This window comes from Elephantulus edwardii, unplaced genomic scaffold, assembly GCF_000299155.1.
Source record: "Elephantulus edwardii isolate Elephantulus edwardi_28Jun2011 unplaced genomic scaffold, EleEdw1.0 scaffold00112, whole genome shotgun sequence".
In the NCBI taxonomy this organism is placed as follows: Eukaryota; Metazoa; Chordata; class Mammalia; order Macroscelidea; family Macroscelididae; genus Elephantulus; species Elephantulus edwardii.
The window spans coordinates 1,802,840-1,821,373 of record NW_006399862.1 but is presented as its reverse complement, the minus strand read 5'-3'; the positions used below and the strand labels follow the sequence as shown (position 1 = coordinate 1,821,373).

Sequence of the window (18,534 nt, the reverse complement as noted above, 5' to 3'; positions counted from 1 at the left end):
ATAAAAATTAATTTTAATATTTTCTTTGCTATTTATGTATATGAAATTTATAAGGTTTCCACTTCAAAAACCACAAAATTTGTTTATATATTAATTTACACATGTTAATGTAAGAATTACTTGGATAAATTATATTAGGTGGTTATAAAAATCACAAGAAGGCATTGTTTATTCACCTCTACTTCCAAGGAGAAGAGACTGTATAATCAGCACCAGCCAGCAAAGTTGATTCTGATGAGGCATGAGTCAGACATACTGCCACTCTCCACCCTTTTTATTGATTCTGACACCACTTGGTCCTCCCACAGAATTCTCTATTCTCTACTGCATTCTGTTGTTCATTGCAATGGCCACACAGAACTCAATGTTCACTATTATGAGATTTATCAGGGAAGAAACAGGTTACGATTCAGGGTAAGAAACAGCTCAGGATACATGTCTTAGATCAGGCCCAAGTTACTCCAACTTGCCCACAAACGTACCCTAATTTTCTAACCCTAGAGTCAGTGGCCTAGACTTCTACACTGTATGAGAAAGCATTAGAAAGTATTTTTAGTTCTGCTGATGAATACTCAAATATCTCACTGCTGTAAAAGTTCAGTTGCAAAATCAAGCTTCCCTTTTCAATGATGGATTTACACAACTAACCATTTCCAAAGGTCATTTAATTGTGTGAATTATGCAGTACATACTATGATTTAAATTTGTATGTTTTAAGTTTCAGAGTGTCTGTGTGTGTGTGTGTGTGTGTGTGTGTGTGTGCGCGCGCGCGCGCACGTGTGCTTACTTTTTAAGACTTTATTCTTGTCATTTGAGGGAATGTTTACAGAAATCCTTTGTTTTCCATTGCTGTTGTTCTGTGTTGTCAAGTCTGCTAAGACTCATACCGACTCTATGCAGAATAACTCTGAACCCTTCCCTATTCTGAGCCAGTCTTTGTGTCTCCAACACACCAAACCCCATTAGCTTGGTTACTATGTCAATTCGTTTCATCCAAAGTCTTCCTATCCTGTGCTGTTCCTCCACCCTTCCAAGCATGATGTCCTTCTCCAATGACTTGTCCCTCCTGAACACATTCCCAAAATATGTGAGATGGAGCTTCAATATCCTTGCCTCTAAGGAGCTACTTGTTTTCACATTCTCCAGAACAAACACGATTGTTATCTTTGCAGTCTATGGAATGTTTAACATTCTGCCTCAGCATCACAACTCAAAGGACTTTAAATTGTGTGTTTTTGAATGTTGTGGTTGTTGTTGTTATGTGCCACCGAGTCATTTGCGACTCATAGCGACCCTATGTACAACAGCCCTCAACCCTGCTCTATCCTGTGCCAATCACACTGCCTCTGACACACCCATCCCAATCACCCCAGTCACTGAATCAATACATCTCATAGAGGGTCTTCCCCTCTTGTGCCGTCCCTCCACTCTCCCAAGCATGATGTCCATCTCCAAGGACCTGTCCATCCTTGCAACATGCCCAAAGTATGTCAGACGAAGCCCCAGAATCCTTGCCCCCAAAGAGTAGCTTGGTTTAACCCACTCCAGGATGAATGAGTTTGTTTTCTTGGCAGTCCATAGTACGTCAATACTCTTCTCCAGCACCACAGCTCAAACGCATAGATCCTCCTCCTGTCCTCCCTAATCATTGTCCAACTCTCTGATACATAACAAGTGATTGCAAAGACCATGGCCTGTATCAGGTAGACCTTAGTCTCCAGAGAGACACCGTTGCTCTTGAGTACTTTAGAGAGGTCCCTAACAGCAGACTTTCCCATAGCAATAAGTTTTTTGATTTCTTGACTGCTGATGTCAAGTGTGTTAACTGTGGAGCCGAGCAAACTGAAGCTGTGAACAATCTCAATCTCTTTGCCATCCATCCTGATGCTATCAATTGGTCCAGTGGTGAGAATCTTTGTCTTCTTGACATTGAGCCTCAGTCCGTACTGAAGGCTGCACTCCTTGACCCTCTGCAGCAAGTGCATGAGGTCCTCCTTGGTTTCAGCAAGTAGGGTTGTGTCATCTGCATAATGCATATTGTTAATAGATCTTCCACCAATCCTGTTGCCAGAATTCTCCTCATAGAGCCCAGCCTCCTGGATAATATGCTGTGCATACAGGTTGAAAAGGTTTGGAGACAGAAAACATCCCTGGCGTACACCCTTCCCAATTTTGAACCATGCAGTGTTACCCTGCTCTGTTCCGATGACTGCCTCCTGGCCCAAGTATAGGTTTCGTATTAGAACTATCAAGTGCTCTGGGATTCCCATTCTTCTCAGAGTCAGCCACAGTTAGTTATGATCCACACAGTCAAACGCCTTTGCATAATCAATGAAACGTAGACATTCTTCTGGTATTCCCTGCTTTCAGCTAAGATCCATCTAACATCAACTACAATATCCCTAGTACCAAGATCCCTTCTAAACCCAGCCTGGACTTTCTGGCAGTTCTCTGCTGATGTGCTATTCTAATAGTTTTTGGATAATCTTCAGTAGAATCTTGCTTGCGTGTGAAATCAATGATATTTTTCTGTAGTTTCCACACTCAGTTGGGTTGCCCTTTTTTGGAAGGGGAAAAAATATAGATCTCTTCCAGTCAGTTGGCCAAGTGGTTGTTCTCCAGATTTCTTGGCACAACTTGGTGAGCACATCCAGGGCAGCATCTCTTAGCTGAAATACGTCAATTGGTATACCATCTATTCCTGGGGCCTTATTTTTTGCTATTTCCTTCAAAGCAGCTTGAACTTTTTCCTTCATCACCATACTCTTGCTCATATGTTATTTCATTAAATTCTTCTGTGTCTGCCAATTCCTTTGATACAATGACTCAGTATCTTCCTTCCATCTTCTTTTAATACTTCCTGGATCATTTAATATGCGGCCTAAAGCATCCTTGATTATATCGACTCTAGGTTTGAATTTGTTCTTCAGTTCCTTAAGCTTAAGAAATGCTGAACGAGTTCTGCCCTTTTGATTTTCCGACTCCAGCGCCTCGCACATTTTCTTCATAGATTTTGTATATTTGCCCCTCAATTTATTATAATTTTGATGACATTAAATAAAAAATATTTCTTTTTTCTTAATGAGTTTCACTTGTATATAAAGCAATCATTTAAAAAGACATCATTCAATTAAGGAAGGAAGATCCGAGAGAAAAAAAGACCTATAAGAAGATGGGTTAACACAGTGTCTATAATTATGGACTTAAGCACAATAGAGATTATGAGACCGGCACAGGATAATGTGAGGTGCTGACTGGTGTTCACAAGTCTTTGTGATTCATAGTCATCTTGATGGCAACTGGCAACAATAACACTATTGCTGTTTTAAGTGTCATCCAGTTGAATATGTCACATCTCCTATGCCATTCTCCCAATGTGTGACACAGTAAAGATCGTTGCTACAGTCACTGTAACAGTCCACATGGTTGAGGATCTTCCTCTCCTTCGCCGTTCCTCTACAGTTCCAAGCATGATGTCCCTTCCAAGGAATAACCTCCCTAGCAACATGCCAAAAGTATGTGTAGTAAAGCTCTATCATCTTGCTCCCAAGGAGCACTCTTAATTTTAAACCATGTAGAATGAAAGTTCCAGAACAACTGATTATGCTTATGGGAAACCTGTACCTCAATCAAATGGCTGTTGGGCAAACAGAGCAAGGGAATGCTACATGATTTAAAGTGAAAAAATAAGGTGTGTGTAGGGGTTGTATTCTCTCTCCATACCTATTCAAACCATATGCTGTTCAAATTATTTGAGAAGCTGGAGTCTATGAAGAAGATTGGAGGAATGCTCATCCATAATACTCATCTATAATCTTCATTATGCAGATGACACAACCTTACTTGTTGAAGGTGAGGAGAAGACTTGATTTGTTTGCAGCAAAAGTTCAAAACTCGTCTTCCATATGGATTGCATCTTAACATCTTGTTGAAGCTCGATTTGGAAGAGTATGTGGAACAAGTGATATCATTGTTTGTCAGAAGGGTCTTGACAAAAAGCAGAGAAAAATAGAAGTATGTCTGTTTGTTTTTATTGACTATGCAAAGGAACTTGACTATGTGGACCACAACAAATTATGGTTTATCATGTGTCTGAGCATGTGGCCAGGAGGGACCATTTTGGGCACATGGCCAGGATGGACCAGTCTTTGGAGGAGGACATCGTCCTTAGAAGGGTGGAGGGACAGCACAGGAGAGGAAGACCCTGGATGAGATGGAATGATCCAGTAATTGGGGTAATGGGGGTAGTTGGGTTTGAGATAGTGAGACTGCCTCAGGATAGGCCAGGGTTCAGAGCTTTTTTTATATAGGGTCTCTATAATTCACAGGCAACTTGATAGCATAAAACAACAACAACAACACACTTCTGAAATTTGGACAATGGCTAACTATGACAGAAGAAGAATTGATGTTTTTGAATTGTGGTTTTGGAGAAGAGTACTGAATATCCTATGAACTTCCAAAAGGACAAATATGTCTTGGAGAAAGTGCAACCAGAGTGTTTCTTAGAAGCAAAGATGGTGAAGTTTTATGAAACATGTTAGGTGTGTTGCTAGAAAGGGTCTGTCCTTGGAAAAGACATCATGTTTGGAAGGTGGAGGGTTGAAATAAGAGTGAAAGACTCTCAACTACATGGATTTACACAGTGACTGTAACAATGGGCTCAAGTATTTTAGAGATGCCATAATATAGAGCATGATTCACATCCATTTTTCTTATAGTCACTGTGTGTCATAGGAGACTCGATGGCACATAACAGTAACAACAATATTTGAATGTAGTAGTGAAAACGGCTATATAGTTACTGTTTTTGTTAGCTACCATTGACTTGGCTGTAACTCAGTGCAATCATATGTGTAATAAAGGTTGTACTTGACAATGATAGAGACCATGAGGGTGACACAGGATAAAGCAAGGTTCTAATCTATCATTCATGGATGGGGTCACCATGAGTCATAGGCAACATGGTAGCACCTAAGGAAAACAGCTTCCTGCACAATTATTACAATCTTTGCTCTGATTAACTGTTGTAACTGATATGTCAGTTTATTTCACTGAGGGTCTTTCTTTTTGTTTTTTACTGTCTATTTCACCCAGCATGTTGACATCCTTGAAGGATTGATCACTCCTAGTACACTTCCTAAAGTTCATGAGAAGAAACTGTTTACATCCTCACCTCAGAAAGAGCACTTGAGTTGTAGTTCCAAGACAGACTTGTTTGTTAGTTTGACTGTCCATGGTATATTCAATAGTATTCACTAATATAGTTCAAATACTTCAATTGTACTTTTGTCGCTTTAATTTCACGTACACTAGCAAAAGCCCTCAAACTCACACTCATTTTAACAGATTTATTTGAAACTGACTCGTAGCTGACCATCCTGAGCTTTTTCAAAGGTTGTAAGCACAAGGAAGAAGATTTTCCTTCTTTTTCCCATGGGACCACCAGTAGATCTGAACTTTTAAAAGCTGTGAAATTCTCTACGGACTCTGTCTCAAAGCTCACAGATAAATGAAGAGATAAAAAAAAAATAACATGGATTGAGTCAGACTCACCTTAACTCTCAAAGGTATGTCTTTGCTTTATAGAATTTTAAAGAGGTCCTTCAAAGCAGACTTGTTTAATGCAGTATGAAGACTGGTTTCTTAATTTTTGATTAAGAAGGTTGATTGTTAATTTAAAAGTAAAATGAAATACTAGGACACTTCTATCTTTTCTCTTGTATGTTAACCAAGAATCTATTCAGGGTAAAATTAGAAATATAGCATAAAAATAATATAGTAATACTTATATTTTTCCATAGGTTTTTCTCTATTCCCTGAAATCTTACTTCACCTTGGATTACAAAAGTTCAAATTAAATAATTACTTATTGTTGCTGTTGTTATGTGCCGTCGAGTCGTTTTCGACTCATAGCGACCCTATGCAAAACAGCCCTAAACCCTGCTGTATCCTGAGCCAACCTATAAATCAAATACTGTTCCTATGGTTGACAATTATTTATTTCCTGTATCCAGCCTCATTTTTCCTTACAAAACTTATCCCTGAGGCCTGATAATTGTGGATTACATATATACTATTTATTTTTTTTTAATTTGCTTTGCAGGGTCACAAATATTAGAACTGGTAAACTAGCACCAGGAATTTTATTTCTGAGAGGCAGAATTATCTCAACCCATAAAGCCCATTTCCCTGTATAAAAATGCATTAGTGGACAGATTATGGTGGTGTTACTATTAACTCAGGCTGACTCTACTTGTAGAGATCCTACATGCAGCAGACTTAAACCTCGCCCAATCCCCTGCCATCCTCACCATCTCCTGTGTAAGCTCATTGTTGCAGTCACCGTGTCATCAACTCTTTTAATATCTTCTTCTATTTTGATAGCGCTCCAAATACCCAAACAGGATTATATCACCATAACTATTCAAATTGTACACTGAATAAATAGTTAAAGAAAATGAATTGTATAAAGAAGAACATTATATCATGATTAGAGGAAGACACACCAAAGTTTTATGCAAAGGATACAACTTTGCCTTCTAAAAGTGAAGAAGACTAAAACACTTAACTGAAGAAGATAAAAGGCAACAATTCTCCATATGGATTATATCATACATAGAACATCTAGAAAACAATAATATTTGTAGCTGGGTCAATATTAACCTCACGATAAATGGATAAAAGATAGAATTTTTCATGGTTTTAGCATTACTTAAATTCGCAGTATGATTTACACCAATGATAAGAGCAGCCAAGAAAGAAAAAGATGCATTTCACTGGTTAAATAAACTGAATAATCTTTATAAATTAAAAAACAAACAAACAAAACTCCAAAACTATGATACGGCATAATAACAAAAAAAAAAAAAAAAGAGAGAGAGATTGAAAGTATTTCTGAGAAAAGTAACCATATCGTTTAAGAAAGAAGATGTGATACTGTCATTCCACTTTGCACCCCACAGTGTGGAGAATGCAAATTTTGCCTGAATCCTAAGACAAACCTTTGCCAGAAGGTCAGAGTCACTCAAGGGAAAGGACTGATGCTAGATGGTACTAGCAGATTTACCTGCAAAGGAAAGACCATTTTACATTACATGGGAACCAGCACTTTTTCTGAATACACAGTTGTAGCTGATATCTCTGTTGCTAAAATAAATCTTTTAGCACCCCTGGATAAAGTCTGCCTACGGGGCTCTGGCATTTCAGCTGGTTATGGCGCCATGGTAAACACTGCCAAGGTGGAGCCTGGCTCTACTTGTGCCATCTTTGGCCTGGGAGGAGTTGGATTGGCAGTTATCACGGGCTGTAAGGTAGCTGGTGCATCCCGGATCATTGGCATCTACATCAATCAAGATTAACTTGCAAGGGCCAAAGAGTTTGGAGCCGCCGACTGCATTAGCCCACAGGACTTCAACAAGCCCATCCAGGAGGTGCTCGTTGAGATGGCAGACGGAGGGGTGGACTACTACTTTGAGTGCATTGGTAATGTGAGGGTTATGAGAGCAGCACTGGGAACGTTTCATAAAGGCTGGGGCATCAGCGTGGTGGTTGGAGTAGCTGCCTCTGGTGAAGAAATCTCTACTAGTCCATTCCAGCTGGTAACTGGTCGCACATGGAAAGGCACTGCCTTTGGAGGGCGGAAGAGTGTAGAAAATGACCCAAAGCTGGTGTCTGAATATGTGTCTAAAAAAGATCAAAGTTGATGAATTTGTGACTCACAATCTATCTTTTAACCAAATTAATGAAGTGTTTGAACTTCTGCATGCCGGAAAGAGCATTCGAACTGTTGTAAAGATTTAAATTCAAAAGAGAAAGCATAGCCATCTTTGTACTAAGTCTTGAGATTGGATCAGAGCTGCCAGAAAAGCAGGAACTCTTCAACCTTCACAACTTCTTCAACCTTTTGTAACTTACTCTAGGAAATAATATTTTCTGTGTAATTTTTAAATCTCTCTAATCAAGAGCAAGACAATTATAAATCTGTTTTCTAAACTCTCCATTGTATAAATAATTACTAACTCATTAAAGAATATTTTAACATATTAAAAGCATTTCCATATATCTGTAAAAAAAAAAGATGTATTTACACATCCTGCTCTCTAGTTAGGGTTCAGCTATTGCCTTTATTATTCATAAAGTAACACAAACTAAAAACAAACAAGTAACTTTGGAGTCAACACTGATCTGTAATATCGTGGAAAACTAAATCTATGATCCAAGCTGCACTGAAAGTATTGGCAAAACATACTCCATAGGAATGATTGATGGAATACCAGTGGAAGTTTTTCAGCAAATAAATGAAAACTTGAATATACAAAGTAGTCTATGCCAAGAAATTTTGGAGACAACTATCTGACCAAGTGCCTGGAAGAGATTTATATTTTTTACTATTACAAAAAAACCCCAGCAATCCAAGAGAATGGGCAAATTATCAGACAGCATCATTAATATCACACAGAAGTAAAATCTTGCTATAGATTACTCATAAATGTCTGGAGCAGTAGATCAACAGAAATTGGCAAATATTCAAATCAGATTCAGAAGGGGCTGTAGAATGAGTGATACCATTGCTGATGTCTTGACTGAGAGATATTTTCTTGTGCTTTGATGACTATGCAAGGATATTCTATCGTGTAAGTCAAACTAAACTATTTAACATTGAGAAGAATGGGAATTCCATGAACCTTCATTGTGATCTTATGAAACCTATACATATACCAAGAAGCAGTTGTTTGAACAAAACAAGGGTATATTGTATGGTTTAACATCAGAAAATATGTCCAACTCAAATTCGTATTATTCCTCCATATGTATTATTTTACATATTGAGTAAATTAACTGAAAAACTAGACTATACTGAAGAAGAATATGGCACCAAGATAGGAAGAAGACCCATCAACACATTGAATTACAGATGATACAATCTTACTTATAGAATGTGAAGACTTGAAGTACTTGGTGAAGAAGATATGGATTATACTTCAAAGCAAAAAATACAAAAAAATACCAACAACCCAAAATTCCTCACACTGACCCAATAGGCATCATCAAGATGTTACTTGAACACAAGGGGTTCATTCCATAGTCAACTGCCAATAAAACAGACAGATTGCAATATCCACAAGTACTTTATTACAGACCTGGGAGAAAGCAGTGAGATCCTTCTTAGACTGCTTCCCAGTCTGGGAGTGTTCATTAGGATTTTATACACCATCAGACACCAGCTCACTCAACAATGCACCTTTGTTAGTAAAATCAAAGAATTTCTACATCTGAAAACAAAACCAAGAAACCAGAAAACAATTCACACACAGGCACCAGTAAACAGGCAACCTACAAAATAACACATGACTGAGAAAGACAAACCCTGAAATGAAGGCTACCTCAGGAAAAGCACACTTCCCCTCCTGATAAACAGGCAGATTAAGATACAATTTATACATAACTGGGAAAAACCATTTCAAAGAGGTAAACACTGATCTAGGAAAGCTGAATTAGAATTATCTCTCCTGGTAAACAGTTTAAATTACTTGACATTACTAAAGAAAGGAAAGAATTTGTAGGCAAAATAACCGGTTTTCAGGGTAGAGAAAACTGATGTCAGTTTTATAACTGATACATATTTAGAGAGTTCTGGATTTGCTAATACCACCCTATCAAGGACAGATTACAAAAAGGTAGATATTGTCAAGCGTTTAGTTTTCTTTGGTTCTACAATCAGTTCTTATGGTAACAGCAGTCAAGGCACCAAGACGCAGACTGCATTGGAAAAATTTCATCTCAAGGAATGCTTTAAAGAGCTAAAGAGTAAGGATATCAGTTTAAACTCTAAGGTGCCCTGACGTAAGTCATGATATTTTCAATTGCTTCCTTTGCATTTGAAAGTTGAATAATGAATGGGACTGAAGAAGAATAAATGCCTTTGAATTGTGGTGGAGGTGAAGAGTATTGACTATTCCATGGATTGGCAATAGAGTAAACAACTTTGTTGTGAAGGTGCAACCTAGAGGTGCTTCTTAGAGGCTAAAATGGTAAAACTTTGTCTCACACACTTTGGCCTTGTTGACAAGAGGTGCTAGTCCTTTGAAAAAGACGTCATGTTTGGAGAAGCAGTGAATCAGTGAAGGAGAAGAGATAAGTTGATAAAGTGACTGCAGTGATGAGCTTGAGCATGGTGGATATTGTGAGGCTCAGGTAGAAAGGCCAAAGCTGTGTTTTGTGGATTTTAACCGTTACTTTTTTTTCTCCTTTTATATTGGTTTGGATACAAAATTCCTATCCATTGTGTTTAGTTCATGTACATTGTGTTTCACACATTCCTTCATTCACATTGTTGTGTTTCATATGCTCATTCCCACACATACTGTGTTTTATAAAGTATATCACCATTGATCTACATTCACAATCACCCCATCATTTCAGGTTCCCTGCTATATCTGTTACTGAACGTAAGGGGTTCTTTGGTAGCCAATAAGACAAACTGACTGCAATATCCATAAATGCATTTTATTACACAGATCTGGGAGACAGAGAGCCACCTCTAAGACTGCCTCCCTGTCTGGGAGTGGTCATGGCCTTACATACTAGGGTGAAACTCCAACTCATTTAACAATGCCTTTTGTTAGTAAAAGAAAGGTAATTTCTACATCTGAAAAGGACAGTTCCCATCTACATATCAGTAATTCAGGAAGGCCACAGTTCTCTTCCTGGTAAACAGACAGATTAGGATACAGTTTACATATGACTGGAGAAGCAGCTTCACCAGCATCTAGGATACATGTATTTCCTCTTCTGGTTAACAGACAGGTCAAACTACTCTACATGACTAAAGACAGGAAACAGAGAATTCAGAGGCTAAGCAATTAGTCTTGCAGGCTGAAGAAAAATATCTATAGTTTTAGAAATGTACCTATATAAAGAATTCTGACCTTATTAATACCACCCTATAATTTCTAACCTAATTCCTTCAGCTCCTCCCCTCACCCACTAAACCTCAGATCCTATGGTGCTTCCCCCTTTCTACCCTTAGCCCCCCTACTCCATTTCTCTTTCCACTTTAGACTTTTGCCACATCTTATTCATTATCTTTCTGTTTTTACAATAATGATCTAAGGCAGTATTTGTCCTTATGAGACTGAGTTAATTCACTCAGCGTAATGTTCTCTAGCCTCTCCCATGCTACATAGTATTTTGCAAAATTATTGTTCCTGAGTGCTGCATATTTCATTGTGTGCTTGTACTATAATTTCTTAAACCATTAGTTTGTTGATAGACATTTGGGCTGTTTTCGTTTTCTTGACATTGTGAATAACACTGCTATTAACATCGCTGTAAAAATCTCCTTTTGTGTCTTAGTTCTATTTTCCTAGGGTATATTCATTCCTAACAGTGGAATAGCTGGATCATATGGAATTTTTGTGTTCAGATTTTCGAGGAAATGCCAAACTGCCTTCCAGAGTGGTTGTACCATTTTACAGTCTCACCAACTATGTATGAGAGTTCCAAACTCTCCACATCCTCTCAAACATTTATTTATTTCGTTCTGTTAAACTTGCAGTCACTTGTTATGCATCAGAGAGTTGGACAATGACCAAGGAGGATAGAAGGAGAATTGATGCCTTTAGGCTGTGATGCTGGAGAAGAGTATTGAGAGTACCATGGACTGCTGGGAAAACAAGCAGATTCGTCCTGGAAAGGGTTAAACCGGATGGCTCCTTAGAGGCAAGGATTCTGAAGCTCCTTCTAACATACTTTGGGCATGTTGTGAGGAGAGACCGGTCCTTGGAGAACAACATCACGCTTGGGAGGGTGGAGGGACAGCACAGGAGGGAAAGGCCCTCTATGAGGTGGATTGATTCAGTGATTGGGTAATCGGAATGGGAGTGTCTCAGTGATTGGGTAATCGGAATGGGAGTGTCTCAGTGATTGGGTAATCGGAATGGGAGTGTCTCAGTGATTGGGTAATCGGAATGGGAGTGTCTCAGTGATTGGGTAATCGGAATGGGAGTGTCGGAGACATTGCGATTGGCACCGGACAGAGCAGAGTTTAGGGTTGTTGTACATAGGGTCACTATGAGTCGTAAGGGAATCGATGGCACATAACAACAACAACAACAACAACAACAACAACAACAAACTTAACGGGCCAAGTTTTCTTCTATTGTTCAAAGAGTCACGATTAATAACACTTGACCTCACTGCAAATAACAACAACGAGGCTATGACTCTATTCGGACTCTATGACAAATCATACTGATATGTATGTATTGTTATGTAGTGTTGTGTACTCTCACGTCAGATCTGACTCACATCCCCCCAGATGGATTTCAGAGATAGTACATTGCATAAGAGGATATTGCTTATCATGGCCCCAAAGAGCAGCTGGTAGATTTGAACAACATGCCTTTGATTTGGCAGCACAGTTTCTTACCACTAAACCACCAGAGCTGCCTAATTAATATGAGTAAGTGTGCTGTTAACCCAAAGCCTTGTGTTTCGAATATCTCAGCTGCTCCACAGGAGAAAGATGGACAATCTGCTCTCATGCTCGTGTGGGATTTACTGTCTCTGAAGACCTGCTGGAGGGTCAGCTCTGAGTTGCTCCAGACTCTCAGGGTATAAAGCATCAGTTTATAGAAAATTAAGAAATAGAAATATATGTGTATTATTGTTGTTAGCTGTTGTCCAGTGGAATGCAATTCATAAAGACCCTGTGACAAACAGATCTGAACTATGTCCTATCCTGTGTCATCCTTGCACTGAGGATGATTTCCAAGAGGTCCAGGGGCCTTTTCGAATAAGAACTAGAAAGTTCTGACTCAGAAATGGAAGAATGACACCAATAGCAAGTGAGAGCAAGAGAAAGAAACTGAGGTTTATTAGACATTCATAACAGACTATGAATGGGTCAGGACAGACTAACTCTATTTTTTATCTTACAAAAAGTGTATATATCTTTTGTTAGCAGGACGTGGGGTTTAAACAGCTAATGGTGCGTTCCTTCTAATGCATATGGTGACTTTGGCCATCTCGTTTATCTTTTCTCTGAGAGTCTGTTTTTCTTGTCATATAGCTCATTCCTTGAAGGTCCGTTTCTGTTCTTATATTGCCATAGTCTTTGTCAAAACCAGTTTTGATTGATTTCCTTTGTCAGTGTGCCTTTTGCCAATCCCTATCAATCCTCACGATCCCTGAAACACTTGAGCACATTACTACAGTCTTTTTGGAAATCCATCTGGTTGTGAGTTTGCCTCTCCTTCACTCATCCAAGCATGAAGTCCTTCTCCAAGAAATAACCTCTCCTACTGATAGACCCAAAGTATGTGAGGCCGTATTAAATCACCTTTGCTTCCAAGGAGCATTCCGGCCACACCTTCTCCAAAACATATCTGTTCTTTTGGCAGTCCATTTTATATAATATTTTATAATAAATATATATGCATACATACACATACATCTATCATACTTATATTTTATATGATAGTATTTAAAAATATTGAAATAAATCTCTTTATTCCAAAAATATCTCACATAATAATATGATTTCTGAGTTTATATAAAGAAAGAAATAGCTGCTATGTGTATTTATCTCTGTTTTTATACAAACAGATGTTCTCATAAATTGGCCTTGGGCTGATGTGATAATTTCTCCTCAAGAAAAGGAAAATTCAACAGTCATTGAAACTTTTTAATATTAATAATACCTAGAAAGTGTTAATGTGCAGATAGTCAAGTAAGCACTATTTCTGGGACATTGAGTGTTCCTGTTTGGTTGTTTGACAATCTGTCTGTTAAAAAGAAAAGACAGTCTTTTGGGAAAACTATTTGTAGTCACTTGGTAATGTTGATTATCTACACTTGCCAAATCCTGTGAAAAAGAGAAACATGATTGAATGAGTCAGAGTGGATTTATACGTATATATATAAATGAGAGAAACAGACATCAACATAAATACACACACACACACACACACAGACATATATATGACAGTCCAAAGGAGTTGTATTACTCACCTAAATGTGGTGTCTCTCCACTCCAAGAAATGTATCATCTGGGCAAATTCCTCCTGTTTAATTTACAGTCTATGAATACCCAATTTGACACCACTGAGTTTTCTTTTTTTAAATATTCATATATAATATATTCTTGTATTAAAAAATAAAACTACCTGCCAACTTTATAGATAACATTTGTATAAAGCAAATCTTCACCTTTATATCCCTATTCAATGCTAATATTTCTACTTCTGTACAAGACAACTTCCCTCTTAATGCCCATAGGAGCCTCTGTCTCTCAAATAACCCAAAATACTTGTGGAAATAACTATAAAGCAGAGATTTGTCCATTCACTGAGCAGTAGAATGACTCAGCAACCGAATGGATAGGAGAACCATTGAAGCTCTAGACTTCATTTCTGCTAAATTATTCTCTCCAAACCCAAATGTAATCCTATTCCAGATGACATTTTGAAGAGGATGAGAAAGAAGAAAGAGATACTTTGGATCTGATGAGGCAATCTTCAAGCAGCATTTGATGTACTTAGCCATTGAAAAAGAGCTGAAACTGCATTAGTTCATGGCAAATGTGAATTATCATCCTTCTATGTCAAGCCGTTCACATCTTTCGATAACACAGCGGACAATATGTACTCAGAGTATTTATCATGGCACTTAACCCACTCTCAAAGCAAACTCTAATACCCTTAGGAAGAGCTTCCATTACCACGATATCCAATATCCATCTTACCCTAAGTGCAACTTCTAGAGATAAAGTCCAATTATATAATCAATTCTTCTTAATCACTCTACCCAGCAATGACTGGAAATGATGCCAAAGAAAAGAGTAGTGATATAGTCATTTTGAAAAGCAAGTCCTTTTAATTTCAATTTGGAGAGTGTTTTCCCTCCACCTCCTATCATCTATGATATGTCAATACATATTATAAGCAACATATGCATCTGCACATATGAATCACACAGGAGATCACATTAGTTACATCTGTGGAATTACTATTAGTTTAACATAAAAAACTAGAAAATAAAGAACACTGGATTACTTTTAAGCAATATTGTATAAGTATAATTTAACATTCTTTTAAAATTATTATTATTTTGTGTGTGAACCGTCAAATCAGATCTGACTGGTACAGGAGGAGATTGCCCCTCCTTCTCCAGCACAGCATCTGGTGGATTCAAACTGTGTACCTCTGGGATTGCATTGCAGCTTCTTGTCACTATGCCACCAGAGCTCACTCAAGCTTAATTTTCTTGATTATGATATTAACCAGCTCAATATTACATCAAGTGGTGATGTTCAGTATGTTTGCATTGTTGCATGTAGGTCACAGTGTGAAAACTGACTCATGACATTATTTTCATTGTTGTGTGCTATCTAGAAGGAACCAAACCATAAGTGAACCTCCAGTTGGTTTTCAGAGACTGTGAATTGCATAGGAGTTTGAATTTTCCCATGGAATAGCTGGTGGATTCAAACCACCCACCTTTTGAGTTGGCAGTGCCATCCACCCCCCACCAAATTATCAGTGCATGATGTCAGAAAGTTTAAACAGAAAAAGAGTCTGAGAAATTAACAGGTTTTCCTGACACTGCAAAAAGCCCAACAAGTCTACCTCAGAGTTAAGTAAACAATGCTCGGCCCCTGGAAGAGCTCCATTTTATGATGAAATATGAATTACCTCTGTTTGTTATTCTTTATTGATCAAGAATCTTGGCAGAAGTGGAATCTTGCTTCATTACGGGGTTGTAGAAAACAAACCACAGCCCAAGCAATAACAATCAGGAGAATAATTCATGATTATAATAATTCCATTCTTTTCCTGACACTTTGACTTCTGCTCTCTCAATTGATCCTTACACAAAACCATGTGGTTTTGGCAAGAGAAAAGGAAAACCTAGACAAGGTCCTTACGTGTTTTACAGAGACTATTTCCCACCCCACCCTCCCCATTCCTTAATTATATGAACATATGACTTGTTTAACCATTCTCATTCCAGAGACTATGAAACTCATACACAGTAAATACTGACAAATTTGAATCTGCATCTGTTTGAATATTGTGCCAATAAATTATTTTGGCATCATTTATAATTTCATGAAATGTTAGGCTAATGTTTAACTTCAGAGTCTGGCAATGTCTGTTATTAGCCCTGAGGCAAAATCATCATCTTTAAGAACGGTAGTCATCTTCCTTGTAGAGTGAAAATCTCTGCTCTTCCTTGGGTGTTTTCAGACGCCCACAGAGCTCTACACAGTATAGTGATTACCAATGTAATTTGAGGAGAGTATGACAGGATGGACACTGATGGGATAGTACAGAAAAGAGCTGCGCTGCTAACCCAAACACAGGGTTTGTCTGACAGTTTGAATACCCCATTCCATCTTTGGGAAAGAGATGGAACAATCTCCTCTCATGTGAATTAAACGCTCCAGAAATCCACTGGTGGGTCAGCTTTGAATTGGTTCCAACCAAAAGGGCAATCAACGAGTGAGAGGGAGGATATGTATCCTGAGGATTCAGGAAGTTGAACTGGCTTTCTGTAACGTAGTTTCTTGTAAATGAAGCAATTTATCTCTAGAATATAAGACAAATTTGAATTAACATTTTCCAAATCATTAAAAATATTTTAAGTTATTTACAGTATAATTGACTAAAACAGGTGTTTTGCTCTTTTCAATTGATTATTTGCTTGTTTACATAGATGTTATTTTGTCAATATTTGCACAGTGAGATCAAAACAACTTCTCTTCTTGAATTCTTGTTAAGCAGATAAATCTGTGCTGGACATTATTAATCCCTGGGGAGGGGTACATTTATCTGTATGTTGATGTTAATATTTCTTTTTTTTTTTTGAGGGAGTGTAAGGATTATTTGTGAAAGGACTTACAATCTTTAAACAAAGAAGTACAGCCTTCTGAAGGAATTAACATTAGGAATGAAGCCAGGTAAACATTTTCAAACCTTGGACATTTTCAGTTACATGAATTTTCTATTAAAAAGAATGATATCCCTGATATTATTTATGCAGGAGAGAGATGGGAGATTATGGTACATAGAGCATAATTAGTCCATGGGTAGAATATGGTTTCACTTAGTCCTTAGTCCTTAGTGATGCAAATCATTAAAAAAGATCAGTGGCTAATTAATGCTGGAGGGTAAAGTCTATTAGAGATGATTCCAAAGAGAACACGGTGGTGCACGGCTCTGTTCTGACATGGAGTGCAATAGAAAGGTGTGTGTGTCTGTGTGTGTGTGTGTGTGTGTGTGTGTGTGTGTGTGTAAATTGTGTAACCCTGTAAAGTGTCAACGTAAAAATTGAGCATTGTAATGGAGTTCCTTTCTTCTCATATTCCACGCTGGAGCATGTCAATAAAGATATGAGAACGTGAACCTATGTGGCAAGTGCCTTCCATGCACAATTTTCTCTTATTCTTCAATTGACAAAAGAGTTATAGGGCGAAATAGGGATGATTGCCATTCAGACCTTTTAAACTACTTAGTTTAAATTAGCTGTCTTCTTGTTGGCGTCCCTATTGAACATCCACGCATAATACCTCCCAAAAAGTGATTTGCCACAGATCAATTCAATTTACCACACATTTGCAGCGCCTCAGCACTTACAAGATACAAGGCGAAACTCTGGGGATATGAGGAGGATAAAAGCCCTCAAAGTATATTATGTGGCACTGAGAGAAAAACACCTAATGGTGGCAGAAAAAGACTGAAGAAGTGACACAGAATAATAGAAATTTACTTTCAAAGGAAAATAAAGTAGGACAGAAATTCTTTCTTGCTAGATGAAGAAGTACATGAAGAAAAGGTCTGTATTTGCTTGTATCTCGAAGGAGGAATATCAGGGCTTGGAAAAGAATGCTTTTATTGAATAACAACTAATTCACTTTGATGCAGATCTTCTTCCTAAGCCCAGAAAATGCCCTTGATGAATGAACACAAGTGGTGGGAAAAGGCATACAAAGCTCATATTTCTGCTATCATGAATTCACATTGGATCATTTTAGAGGTGTGGAATGATTTTGATTCTACATTCAAGGAATTCTGTATTTATCATCTTTCCTTCCACATCCACGCCGTGCTCTCGCCATAATGGCACATGCATTCACAGAGTGCTCATCCATTGATATTTTCCAGGGAAAGAGTATACGTCCTAGAAAAGATGAAGTGTAAATGTTATCTCAGGCCTTACAGCAAGTACTTTCTCCATTGTAGAGTATCAAAATTGCTCTATCAAATATTGAACTTGGTACATTGTCACAGCAATCATTTTCTGTTATTGTTGTAATACACTCCTGTGTTTAGTAAAAGTCATAACTTAGAAACATAATTCTTGTCTACGGCCATACCACCCTGAACGCGCCCTATCTCGTCTGATCTCGGAAGCTAAGCAGGGTCGGGCCTGGTTAGTACTTGGATGGGAGACCGCCTGGTAATACCGGGTGCTGTAGGTTTAAAAAAATAAAAAAAGAAACATAATTCTTGTGATTAATATTCACAT

The 18,534-nt window shown here is 38.0% G+C and overlaps 1 pseudogene; it reads left to right on the top strand.

The window, feature by feature from the left end:
• The window catches only part of LOC102857837, a 25,086-nt pseudogene extending 17,283 nt beyond the window's left edge, over positions 1 to 7,803 (top strand).
• Positions 7,804 to 18,534: the final 10,731 nt, after the last annotated feature.